Below are 12,732 nucleotides of genomic sequence, written 5' to 3' on the forward strand. Positions count from 1 at the left end.
TCAGCCTACAGTTCAGGGAAAGGTCCAGGCTGGAGACACGAACTTGAGATTCGGATCGTACTTAAATTCATGAGACTGGCTGAGGGGACAGGAGGTCCAAAGGCCAAAGCCCTGGGCCTTCTAGGGGCTGGAAGGAGTGCATGTCCCAGCAAAGAAGACTGAGAGAAATGGACCAGTGAGCTCAGAGGGAAACAGTGCAGCATCCTGGAAGCCAAGGGAAGAAAGTTGTTGCCAGGAGCAGAGAGTGACCAACAGTGTCAAGTGTCACTCATAGATCATATAAAATAAAGACTAAGATTGGCCATTAGACATCACAGTTTGAAGGTCTGTGGTAACCTTGACATGAGAACTTTGTGGGGAGGAGACAAAAACCTCCTCGGAAAGGATTGAACAGAATAGAACGAGAGGAATTGGAGACAGTAGGTGTAGACAAGTCTAGAGGAACCGTGCTGTGAAGAGCAACAGCAACAGGAGAGCTGGGAGAGAGTTACTAGCAAATGTGGAGTCAAGAAGAGTTTTTCTATAGAATTAATAACAGAGAAACACGAACATATTTGTACGGTGATAGCAGCGAGCCAGTAGAGAGGAGAAAACGGATGACCTAGGAGAGAGTACATTTGCCAAGCAGCCTTGAGAGTCCACTCAGGGTTTATGTTCATGAGTCTAAAACGAGAAGAGGCCACACGGTATCTTTCTCCACCCACATCCGGCCGCACGGGTTCGAGCACCGTGTGGTGGAGAGCTGGATTTCGTCAGCGTTGTGGTTTAACCAAGAAAGTTCAGCAAAGTGAGGGTTGTAAGGGGATAGGCAAGGGAGCAATTTTAGTGAGCCACTGTGGTCTTGGAGCCGAGTAAGGAGGGAGGGGAAGCCATCAGGGGAGCAACCAGGTAAGATCGTAGGTCCTGGTGGAGGTGGAGGACCGCGGCAATGGGGTGTTATGGGTTAAATGTGCGTCCTCTCAGAGTCTCTGTGCTGGAGTCCTAGTATACTTCAGAATGTGACCTGATGTAGAAATAGGGTCACTGCAGACGTAATTAGTTACTTTAAGATGCGGTCCTATTGGAGTTTGGTGGGCCCCTAAATCCAGCATGATGCGGGTCTTTATAAAAATGGAAGATTTGGGCACAGATGCGCCCAGGGAGAATGCCACATAAAGCTGAAGGCAGAGATTTGAGTGATGTGTCTATAAGCCAAGGGACACCGAAGATGGTCAGCAAACCACCAGAAACCAGGGGAGAGGTGTGGCACAGACCCTCCCTCAGATCCTCAGGTGTCAACACGCTGGCGCCTTGACCTTGGACTTCCAATTGTGGAGAACGAATGTCTGTTGTTTACGCCCCCCAGTTTGTGGTACTTTGTCACAAAGCTCCAGCAAACGGGATGCTGGAGGGAGTGCGCTGGGAAGAGAGGAGGTGGGGGTCAGAGAGTGGGAGGCACTTGTTGTGATCATGGAGGGCAGGCAGCCATGGGTAATGACAGGGTCTGAATTGACCAAGGGAGTGACAAAAGGTGAAGGGTCAGGCTGTGAGAGGAGAGATAAACAGGACCTGAGAGATCAAGGGACTGGAGGGGCAATCCCCCTGTATATTCAAATTGCCTGGAATCAAGACCAGAATAGAACTGTGACGGCGAGACAGGAGCACTGAGAAACAGCCTCGAGACGACAGATGTCAGCAAAATGAGAGGAACACATGACGTAACCTGAGGACCTGAGGTTCAGTGCAAGACATTCTAGGGAGGAGAGAGAATGATCCAGAAGTGGCAATGAGGAGCGAAAAGGAAATGCACCCCAGCTCCAGCCCCATGGCACAAAAGTGTAGGGGAGAGAGCCACAGCCGCCACGTGACAGGGATGCTGGAGAAGAGGAGGGCAGAGTCCTCAGCAGATAGCCAGGTTTTCATCAGGGCAAGATGGCGGCAGGAACGTTCAGGGGCCAGGCTGAGGATATTGGGTTTCGCTAAGAAGGGACTGTGAGTTCCAGCAGGCCCAGGAGAGGGCAGGATTGGGGGAGGGTGGGAGATGTCTTCCTCCATGTGCATGTCCAACGCTGATCCATATTGGACCAATTACCTCCTTTGTTCAAGGATGATTCATTAGCAGTAGTAAGCATTCAGTTTCCAGCTGTAATTACTCAAACACTGTATCTGGGAGATCTCTCATTGGCTCTGTCTTCCGGCTCTAGCTAATTCTGTTCCAGTCCCTGGTTATGACACAGCTTCAAGCAGTGGCGGAGCGTGGCTTTTTTCTGGGACTCACGGAAGTCACGATTGCTGCCCCTGCCTGTCTCTTCCCAGAAAGGCGTTCTTCTCTTGGCTGCAGTGGAGATGGGGACGGGAGAGGGAGAGAACAAATTCCCAGCTGAGCATCTCCTGAGAGGCTCCCACCATCTTTGACACAGCATCATCCTGTCATCCTCTGCTCTGGTTACTCTGACAGTCTCCCCAGCAGACATGCCTTCTCGCCTAAAAGCCCAGAGTCAACCCATTTCCCACCCGCTCCGGGTGGACCATGAGAGCGCAGTCTTTATTCCTAACAGTCCATTTACAATACCCTACAGCAATGTTACAAAAGCTGACGGTTGCATCCAGCTGAGGGTTCTTCATTTATTCATTCAACAAATATTTATGGAGTACCTCTAGCCAGAGGCAGCAACTCATTAAACACATAGTAAATAAACAAATTGATATGTACCACGAGATCCAGTAATGATAAGTAACAGGCAGAAAAAGCAGAGTAAGAGGATAGAAAATGCATGCAGGGAGTGCTATGTTAGTATCAGTAAGTTTTCCTTTCATTGTGTCTGCAAGATAAATCCCTAGCGCATGGCAATGGATTCTAAGTGATTTCAAAGGATTTCATGTCGCTGGCTTGTTGTTCTTCTGGAACATATGAGGCTGTAAAAGGTCCCCACAAGCGTAGCATCTTCAGCTTTGTCGATCTAGAAATCTGATTTTGTCCATCCACCCAGGGAGGATCAGACCCTGGGCAGCTAGCCGTACAAAGGGAAATACCTTTATAAACCAGAACATTAATTTCTTGATCTATAATAGGAGCCATATCTGACTGGCCAGCCAGGCTCTGCTCTTCGCTCGGGCAAGTCTTTATGGCAGGAAGTCTTCTTAGAAAAATACACTGTGCCATATTCAAATGTTAGTCTACTATGACAATCCATAGGGACCTTCCTACGTGGAACTAAGTCTGAAATGTGTGATTTGATGAGCAGACTGTGGCTTTCTGTGATTAGAAAAGGGCTCCCTTCCTCCTGGTGGATGCAAGCCCATGTTAGAACACTCAGCTTGATAAGGAAAAGGTGGGCTGGATTTCAGCCCCCACTCTTTCTTTAGGGTAGATGCTCTTACGCAGTGAACAACCTGAACAACTGTATGTAGCAGACCTAATGGAAGCAGAGAATTAAAACGAAACTAACTGGGTATTTTAAGGAACATTTCCATTAAACTATGTGGTATGTCGTATGAAGAAGAGTGAATGTCAGGTAATGATGCCTTTACACCTTCCAGTGTGTGTGAACTATATAAAAAATAAATCAAAGTCTCCTTTGCTAACCCACTTATAAAATAATTGATCCGACTCTGAACATCTTTTTATTTTTACATGCAACGTTTGAAAATATATTAGTCATTCTAAAAAGTGTTCACAATTCCAACTCTATCTCACTCCAAGAAAAAGTTAGGGCAACTTGACTGATGCAGGAAGGGCTGGGATCCCAGACAGAATGAGGTTAGACAACCTGGGTTCCTCCTATCCTCAAAACAGCTGAAATCAGCCAGTTCCACGAAACAGAATTCTGCCTGCCCCTCTACGTCACGCACCCTTGGATGAGAGGCTAGCAGACAGGCTTGGAAAGGCTGCGCCAGTCCCGCCCTGCTCCTCCCTGGGCCCCTCAGAGCAGCCCCGTCTGGAGGTCACATTTCTTTCACCCAGGGCTTGGCTTGGAGGACAGTTTCTTGATCAGAAGAAATCGATTCTAAGACACCAATAATTTGAAAATATGGATCAGATCTGCCCCTACCATTTGTGGGACTGGAGGCAAGAATACAATGAAGACCCACATGCCATATGTCTACGCATTTAGAAGTTACAAAGCAAAGCTAACAAGCTGCGGTGTAAAATGTGCTCTGTTCCCCTACCTGATAACTATACCTTCAAGGGACCTGGAGCATAGGCACAGGAAGGCAGTGGTACCGGGAGACCAGCTCCTGGTCCACGGCCCACACGTCTGCTCGCCCCACAGCCAGCCCTCCATCTGGGGCCTCCTCTGGCCGCTAGCGGATGCTGCACCTCACACAGCCAAGTTCTGCCCACATCTCTGCAAACAGCTGCCCCATGGCCACCACTGACACCTGAGGCTGTCTCCAGCAGAGTAAACCCCGTGGAGGTCAGACCAGGGAAGAAACCCATGCAAAACTGGGGAGCCAGCTCAGTGCCATTTGGGCAGAATATTCCAGGAGGCCCGTACCCAGATCATGGTCTAGGATGCTGGTCCTAGGCTTCAGATTGGCATATCCTGGGAGCCCACAGATTCCCCGTCACATGGAGACAGACATGGCCAGAGCAGGGCCCTCAAACCACAGACCCCAAGGCAGGAGCTCTCTCGTGGGGATCTAGCAGTGGTACTGTCCTTGATTACTTAATTTTATCTGAGCCACTTCAATTATCAGTCTAATCTTCTCAAACCACGGTTCAGAGGAAGCCTGTTAACACGTCAGTTCCTGGGCCACAACCTAGACCTATGAATCAGATTATTCAGATGGCATTTCCAGGAATGTACATTTTTAAATAATCCTCCTAAATAACTCTTTCACACCAAATCCATTAACTCGATCCCCAAAACGCTGGGCCCCTGAATGAACTGAGGAACTCCTCTCCGTTCTAGAGACAGTACCATCTAGATAACCCTGTTGGTCTTCCAGGAGCGAAGGCCAGACTTGTCAGCACGCTGTAAGATAAACACTGCTCACAGCGTGCTCTCCAGTTCCGAGAACACCATGACTTAATTCCTGGCAAGTTGCAATGTAATTGAGTAGGTTGCCGTTTCTTTATATCAGTTGCAGTTAGCCAACTTCCTGGGAACATCACGATCTTTTGATGAAGGTCCTGGAAACAGGCATGATTTCCCAATTGCAGTGGGCAATTATTTTTATTATTAAACTATGTACTTTTTTCAAATTGTGTAAATTTCAGGTCTACATTATTTTATATCAGTTTCTGTATAGACTGCATCGTGTCCACCACAGATAGTCTAGTTTTTATCTGTCACCATACATATTTGCCCATTAACCCCTTTCACCCTCCCCCAGCCCCTTCCCCTCCGGTAACCACTGATCTGTTCTCTTTGTCCTTGTGTTTGTTTATCTTCCACACATGAGTGAAATCATATGTTTGTCTTTCTCTGACTGGCTTATTTCTCTTAACATAATACCCTCAGGTTCATCTATGTTGTAACAAGTGGTACAATTTTGTCTTTTTTTATGGCTATGTAATATCTCATTGTATAGGGAAAATTGGACAGCCATGTGCAAAAGAATAAAAGCAGACCATTATCTCACACCATACACAAAAATTAACTCAACATGGATTGAAGACTTGAATGTAAGACCTGAAACCATAAAACTCCTAGAAGAAAATATAGGCAGTATGCTCTTGGACATCAGTCTTAGCAGTATCTTTTTGAATACCATATCTACTCAAGGACAGGAAACAAAAGAGAAGATAAACAAATGGGGCTACACCAGACTAAAAAGCTTCTGCAAAGCAAAGGAAACCAGGAACAAAATGAAAAGACAACCCACCAACTGGGAGAAAATATTTACAAATCATATATCTGACAAATAAAAATGGCAAGTAATAGGATATATTGCGGTATATGAGGAAGCCATTTTGTGTAAACCTAATTTGGCCTGACCTTGTCTTTCCAAAAGGGCCTGACCGGGGGCCCTTGAGCATGCATTGTATATCTGCTTTAGATATTCCCTATGGCAAGAGCAAAGGCACTTGAGATAAAGGTGCAACTTCCCTCCCCCTCCCAACGTTGGCATTTCTTTAAGGATTAAGCATCTTTCCTTAGGCTAGAAACTGATTGCAGCGCTCACCTGTGACCACCCAACTAAGACAATAGACTTGCCTCCTGCTACGCCCTCCGAGAGAGCATATCCACTGCCTGCTGTGTCTATCAAGCACTGCGCTGACAGGGCAATCTTGTGACTACTGTGGGAGGGACATTTCAGTCATATGTGAAATGTCCTGTTTAGGGGTATATAACCACTCTGTATACCTCACTTCTTTGGTGCCCTTTCTTCCTTCGGGAAGAAAGGCCCCGGGCCATGGTCCTCAGATTTCAGCTCAGAATAAACTCACCCAAATTTTCATTTATAGATTGGTTATGGATTATTTTCGTCGACATATCCAAAAAGGAGTTAATTTTCAAAATCTGTAAAGAACTCATACAACTCTACCACAAAAAAACAACCTGATCAAAAATTGGGCAGAGGATCTGAACAGACATTTTTCCAAAGAAGATATACAGATGGCCAACAGGCACATGAAAAGATGTTCAATATCACTAATTATTAGAGGAATGCAAATCAAAACTACCGTAAGATATCACCTCACACCCATCAGAATGGCTATAGTTAACAAGACGAGATAAGTGTTGGAGAGGATGTGGAGAGAAGAGGACCCTCAAACACTGCTGGTGGGAATGTGAACTGCAGCCACCGTGGAAAACAGTACGGAGATTTCTCAAAAAATTAAAAATAGAAATACCATATGACCCAGCTATCCCACTACTGGGTATCTATCCAAAGAACATGAAATCAACAATTTAAAAAAATTTATGCACCCCTATGTTCACTGCAGCATTACTCACAACAGCCAAGACGTGGAAGCAACCCAAGCGCCCATCGCCCATCGATGGATGAGTGAATAAACTATGTGCTTTTTAATTCCTGTTACCCTTTCCTTCCAACCACCACTCAGCAGTCAGTGAGCACTTTCTGTATACATCGCCCTCAGGGTGGGATCATCCAGGCAGAACAAAAGCCATGGGCGATGAACTACAAAGAAGACTTTGAAGAAGACTGCTAAATCTACATAGCAGAGCCCCGGGTCTGCAGGGCATGGCTTTCTATTGTAAGTGGTAGGTGTCTGAGGGAAGAAAAGAGGCTATCTCCTTTTTTTTTTTTTGTCTTTTAAATACCAGAAGCTTAAATTTAAATATCTAGATCCAAAGCCCAAAGATTCAGAGAAGCTTATGCCATAAACCTTTGATGGGAGAAGAGTGTAAATGTAGACTAAAAATAGATAAAAACAATAAATGGGGGGGAAAATCATAGAGCATACGACTGGGATTCAGACACTGGTAAATCCTGGAGAAGTTCCCCAGCTCTCCATCTCCAGCACCAAGTTCTGAAGGGGATGTGGGAACAGCAAGTTAGATAGCCAGACAGAAACCCCAGACAAGTTCATGGAAGCTCTACAGGAGAAAGGCCAGAGCCTGGCTTCCTAGTGAGATGCAAGCTTCCTGAGAGACTGCAAGCTTCACGGAGAAGCCCCATGTCCAACATGGCACCTGAGTGACAGGTGAACCATGGCCGAGGCAAACAGCCAAGCAGATGGGCCCCAGAGAGCCCCGCATACACCAGCAGGACACGAGAAAAGGGACTAAGAAGCACTACCTACCCATAAAGGGCACTCGGACCAGAAGAGTTCCCTAACTGACAGAGGGGAACACAGTACATGAATGTGACAACTGAAGGCCATATTGGGGCCAAAGACATCACCAACCAAGCAGCAGGAAGAGGCGAGATGCCAAGACCCAGTGAGACAACTCAGTCCTCAGCAGAGACCAGCAGGGACAGAAAATACCTCAGCCCAAATTTACCTCATCCCACTCCACTTCCATGTTAGAGCTGGGGAGGAATGAAGAAGAACAGGAGGAGGGCATCTGAGTTTCAAACGTGAAGCAACCAAGTCACCTTACTAAGTTTCCATGATCTACCATTGGCAGATATTAGAACTAGAAAGCAAAGCCAAATTTCATTACAGAGAAATAAGATTACATTCTTGCACACTTGGGTTACGTAGTCTGACACGGTAACATAGGTAAAATATCAAACCTGTCATATAAGCAACAAATCCTTTGAACCTAGTCTGTTCTGTGTATGGCTATTCCCAGACAAGAACGCGTCCATTTTTACTAGCTTCCTTTTGAGAGGACTATTTTCTGACTCTCAGATTCCTGAATTCACATTTCGGGGGTATACACCATCTGAAACCCTATCTGAGGCCTGTCAGACCTCACACATCCTACACATTGTCCTCAAACATCTTGCAAGTACTCATCATCGCCATGTCAGGTTTGAGATTAGATTTTACCCTGCCTACAAGCTAATAAGGTAACCTGTTACTATTTCATGGAGGCCGGCAGAAGACACGAGGCTCCTGGGTCAAAGACGAAGGATTTTATTAATCACAGAACAGTAAGAAGCAAGAATGTCAGTATATTTGCCTTGGTTCTCATTGCCCTCAAGACCCACAGGGGCAACACGATGGGCCCACATGGATGACAAGCACGCAGTGGGTTTGTGTCACAAATGAGTTTGAAGAATCCATATTTTTATAAGCAAACAGAAAGCAAGACTTACTGCCTGCAAACATGTTACCTGATCACTCAAGGTTACTAGCTGCATAAACAACTCTAGGAAATAGCCAAGATAAGAGTGGTCAGAGCCATGCAGACTAGTTCACCCAGCATAATGTGTGGGAGTAGAAGAGGCCCAAAGAAGACCGTCTTTCCCAACATGCAGGTGAGTGACTCAGGCTACAAAATGGTTTAATGCCCAAGTGCCAAACTAGGAGCCTAAAGGACCTGAGCTCCATCCTATTCTGCCATTTCGTGGCCACATGACATGGTCAAAACCTAATCTTTCTTGGCCGTAGTGTTCTCATCTCTAAAGTGAGAGTAACAATGCAGATCTTGCCCATCACAAAGGGTTGTTACTAAGACCAAATGACCTACTTTATGTGAAATCACCTTATAAATCGTAAAGCACTGCACACATGTAAGGAATTGTTACAATTATTGCCAATCCATCATCTTCTTTAAAAATACCTCAAATGACACTGTTGATGCAAATAATCCGTAATCCATCTATAAATCAAAATTGGGGTGAGTTTATTATATGAGCCAGCTTTGAAGATTATAGCCTGGGAGTAACCTTCCCCAAGGAAGGAAACGCCAGGCAGAAGCGGGGTGTACGGCGTGGTTATATACCATCTTGGAACGAGGAACATGCATTGAATACAACAGGAATATCCTGTTCACTAACATCATGAGATGCTTTGCTACCACAGCAGGTCAGTGGTCACAAGAAGGGCAAAGCAGGTCGGTGGTCAGCAGAACAGTGGTCACGAGATAAGCTCAGTTGGTCAGATGTTAATCCTCAGTTTCTGGGAAGAAATGCTTAGCTATAAAGAAATGCTGATCCGGCGGGGAGGCAACAGCCCTATCTTTAAGGGCATCATTCTTCACTTTCGGACGTCATCAATGTACAATGCGTGCTGGACGGGCCACGTCAGACCTTTCTGGAAAAACAAGGTCTGGCTGAACTAGTTTTAAACCAAATGGCTTCCTCATATACCACAATATATTAACTTTCCTTATTACTTTTCATTTGTTCATCAACATCTACTTCACAGGCTTTGTGCAGAGAACTGCGGGATATAAGTGAAAAATACTCACTGACTTCCAATTTAAGATTACATTAACTTCCAGTTTTCTTCTGTGCTGTAAACTCCTTGAGGGATCTCCTTTTCATGTTCATCTTTGTGTCTCTGGCATCTAGCACAGTGCCAGGTACACAGTAATCAGGGTCTGATAACAGAGTCTTGTTCTCCAACATAATGAGACCCATCAGAAGAGAGAACCAACTTCATCATAAATTTGCATTGCCAAAGTTCATAAATAATGGATGAAGCCATGCCTCCACGGTGCTGGCCAAAAATTCATAACTTTGGGAACTGTGTGCAATTTTGCTGTTTTTTGTTATTATTTCTCCAGCTCTACCTTTCTGCATAAGAGCTCAGATCAACAGCACACCCTAGTTTGACCTTCGCTATGCTCTACAAGTTTCTGTCCACTTTTTCCCCATGAAGTCCATTATCATCAACTCTTAAAATCGTAAAGATTTGACACATTATATCAGTGGTCTTCGAACTTTTTCTCTCATACTTTCTAAAAGAATTTTGAAAAGCTAGGTATCCCCTTGCACATTTTCAAGTAGACACACAAAATTTTTCATCATAAATTTGAATAGCTTCAAAATACGTACTTTCTAGCATTTTGTAAATATTGATTTTTAAATAAAACATATCGTACTTTGTATCCAATGGATTCTAAATGCCAAAGCAATTTGATACCCATTCTGACTCATTTAAAAATCCACAGACAAGCTATTTTTTGACAACTGGAAAATTTATATCATTCGTTTTTCTCCTTTATCTCATATCTCCCCAAAATAATCTTATTAACGTAATATATTTTTATATTGGAAAGATTTTATCTGATTACCCTATTAACTTCTCTACAATAACAAAAATAATCATGTATAGATTGAAATTTAAACATCATGACTTTATATGACCATGAGATTCTAAGCATTTTTAAAGTTTTCAAGATTGACTTGTCACTACAATGACTTTTAGTACACAATTGACCAAAGCAACATAAATGTATAACATATTTTGAGAAATAATTATAAAACATAGCAAGTAAAGTTTATTGGAAAATTAATCTAAAAGAATAAATGGATCTTTTTTACTAAGTTCATGTATCTTTGGTTGTTACATACTGTTAGAATAAGACAGGATTCAGCATCAATTCTACTCTTACTTTTCATTTTATAGACACAAGCCCTGAGGAAACTTGTTCAATCAAACAAGTAATGAGAATGTTAAGCATTTTCTTATGGAAATGTCACTCTATTATTTGAATGCCTTCTTAATTGTAAGTCACAAAGTACATAGTCATCTATTATCAAAAAAATATATTTTAATCATCTATCTGTTGACAACTTGGTTAGGTCCTTCTTTAATGTTATTAAAAGCAAAGAATTAGAAACCACTTAATTTACCAAAAAAAAAATTGTCACCCAGTCATTAGAGTTCTTCACGTTCTCAGTTTCTAGGAAGTATGACTCAAAAAGAAAGCTTAACTAAGACTGATCACATGACTACTGATTAGTCTGTCCATATCTCACCTGGAGGCATCTTGCTTACGGAGCTAAAATAGATGAAACTGGGGTTAAAAACAAAACGGTAAATTGCGCATTTAGGACTTTTCTTCTTGACTATGAACAGAGACTTATATATTAATGTCATATTTCACTTTTTAAGGACATCTCAAAATATGTAGCAAAGACAGACACAGACGCCAAGGATATTTATTTGCATATTAGCGGTCTCTTCCCAAAGTTGGTTAAAGTCAATTACGTTTATATAATTCTACATTTCACAGAATTGGAATCAGTATACCAACATCTGAAAGGGAGAAATTAACACTTACTAAATCAAGCTGCTTTTCTAAAGTTTGGGCCATTTTATACTGGATTTGCAATTTGGGAAAATTTTGATTTGCTTTTGAACCTAAATATATGTCCTGCTTTTAAGAGTATAGTTTAAATACTTTATGTAAATTGACAGCAAGAGAAAGAACTCAGTCACTAATAAGTACAGACTTATAAAAAAGTCCATTAAGAATTGCTGAGTACATTTTTTAGAATGTAATCTGCAATGTGTTTCTGTTAAGTTACTTAAACCTAATGCCATGGACTGAATTGGCCCCCCAACATGGCTAGGTTGAAGCCCCAGCCCCCCACTGAGACTCTATTTGGAGACAGGACCTGTGAGGAGGTGATAAATGTTAAATGAGGTCATAAGGGTAGGGCCCTAATCCAATAGGGCTGGTGCCCTTATAAAAAAAGGAAGAGACACCAGTCCTCTCTCTCGCCACCATGTGAGGACAGCGAGAAGGTAGCCACCTGCAAGCCAGGAAGAGGGTCCTCATTAGAACTCAATCTCATTAGAACTCAACCACGTGGGCACCCTAACCTTGGACTTCTGCCTCCAGAATGGTGAGAAAATAAATCTCTTTGTTTAAGCCACCCCATCAATGGTATTTTGCTTCGGCAGCCCCAGCTGACTAATTCACCTAAAAAGTACACGATAGGATCTAATAAATGAGCAGAAAAGTGGCTGATGAGTGACAGTGACCAGGAGACTTGTACCTTCATAAAACATGAGTATGGATTTCATATTTTGCTAACTTTTAGCAAAAGTTAATGGAAATGTTTCTCCTATGAATTTGAATAAATATTCAACAAACCACAAAACTCTAACTTACCTCTGGTGTACGGTTCTCATTAGAAAATATAACATTGATACGTTGGAAAAAATTGTGGGTTTTTTTACCTTGAAATCATGCAAATTATACTACCGAGACTAGACTAAAATGTAGACAACTGAGAGTATCACTGAGCTCATCCTCATTACTGAAATGATGAAATTGCAGAGAAAGTGTGGTTCACAGCAGACTGGCATTTCCCAACATGTCTCTTACAAATCTTGACTATTTCAACATAGACAGATCGCTGAAGTCCAGAAACCTATCACGAGTTTGTCATCTGGATGGATAACAAACTGCCATCCTCGATATT

The sequence above is a fragment of the Equus przewalskii genome, chromosome 4, assembly GCF_037783145.1.
Source record: "Equus przewalskii isolate Varuska chromosome 4, EquPr2, whole genome shotgun sequence".
Taxonomy (NCBI): Eukaryota; Metazoa; Chordata; class Mammalia; order Perissodactyla; family Equidae; genus Equus; species Equus przewalskii.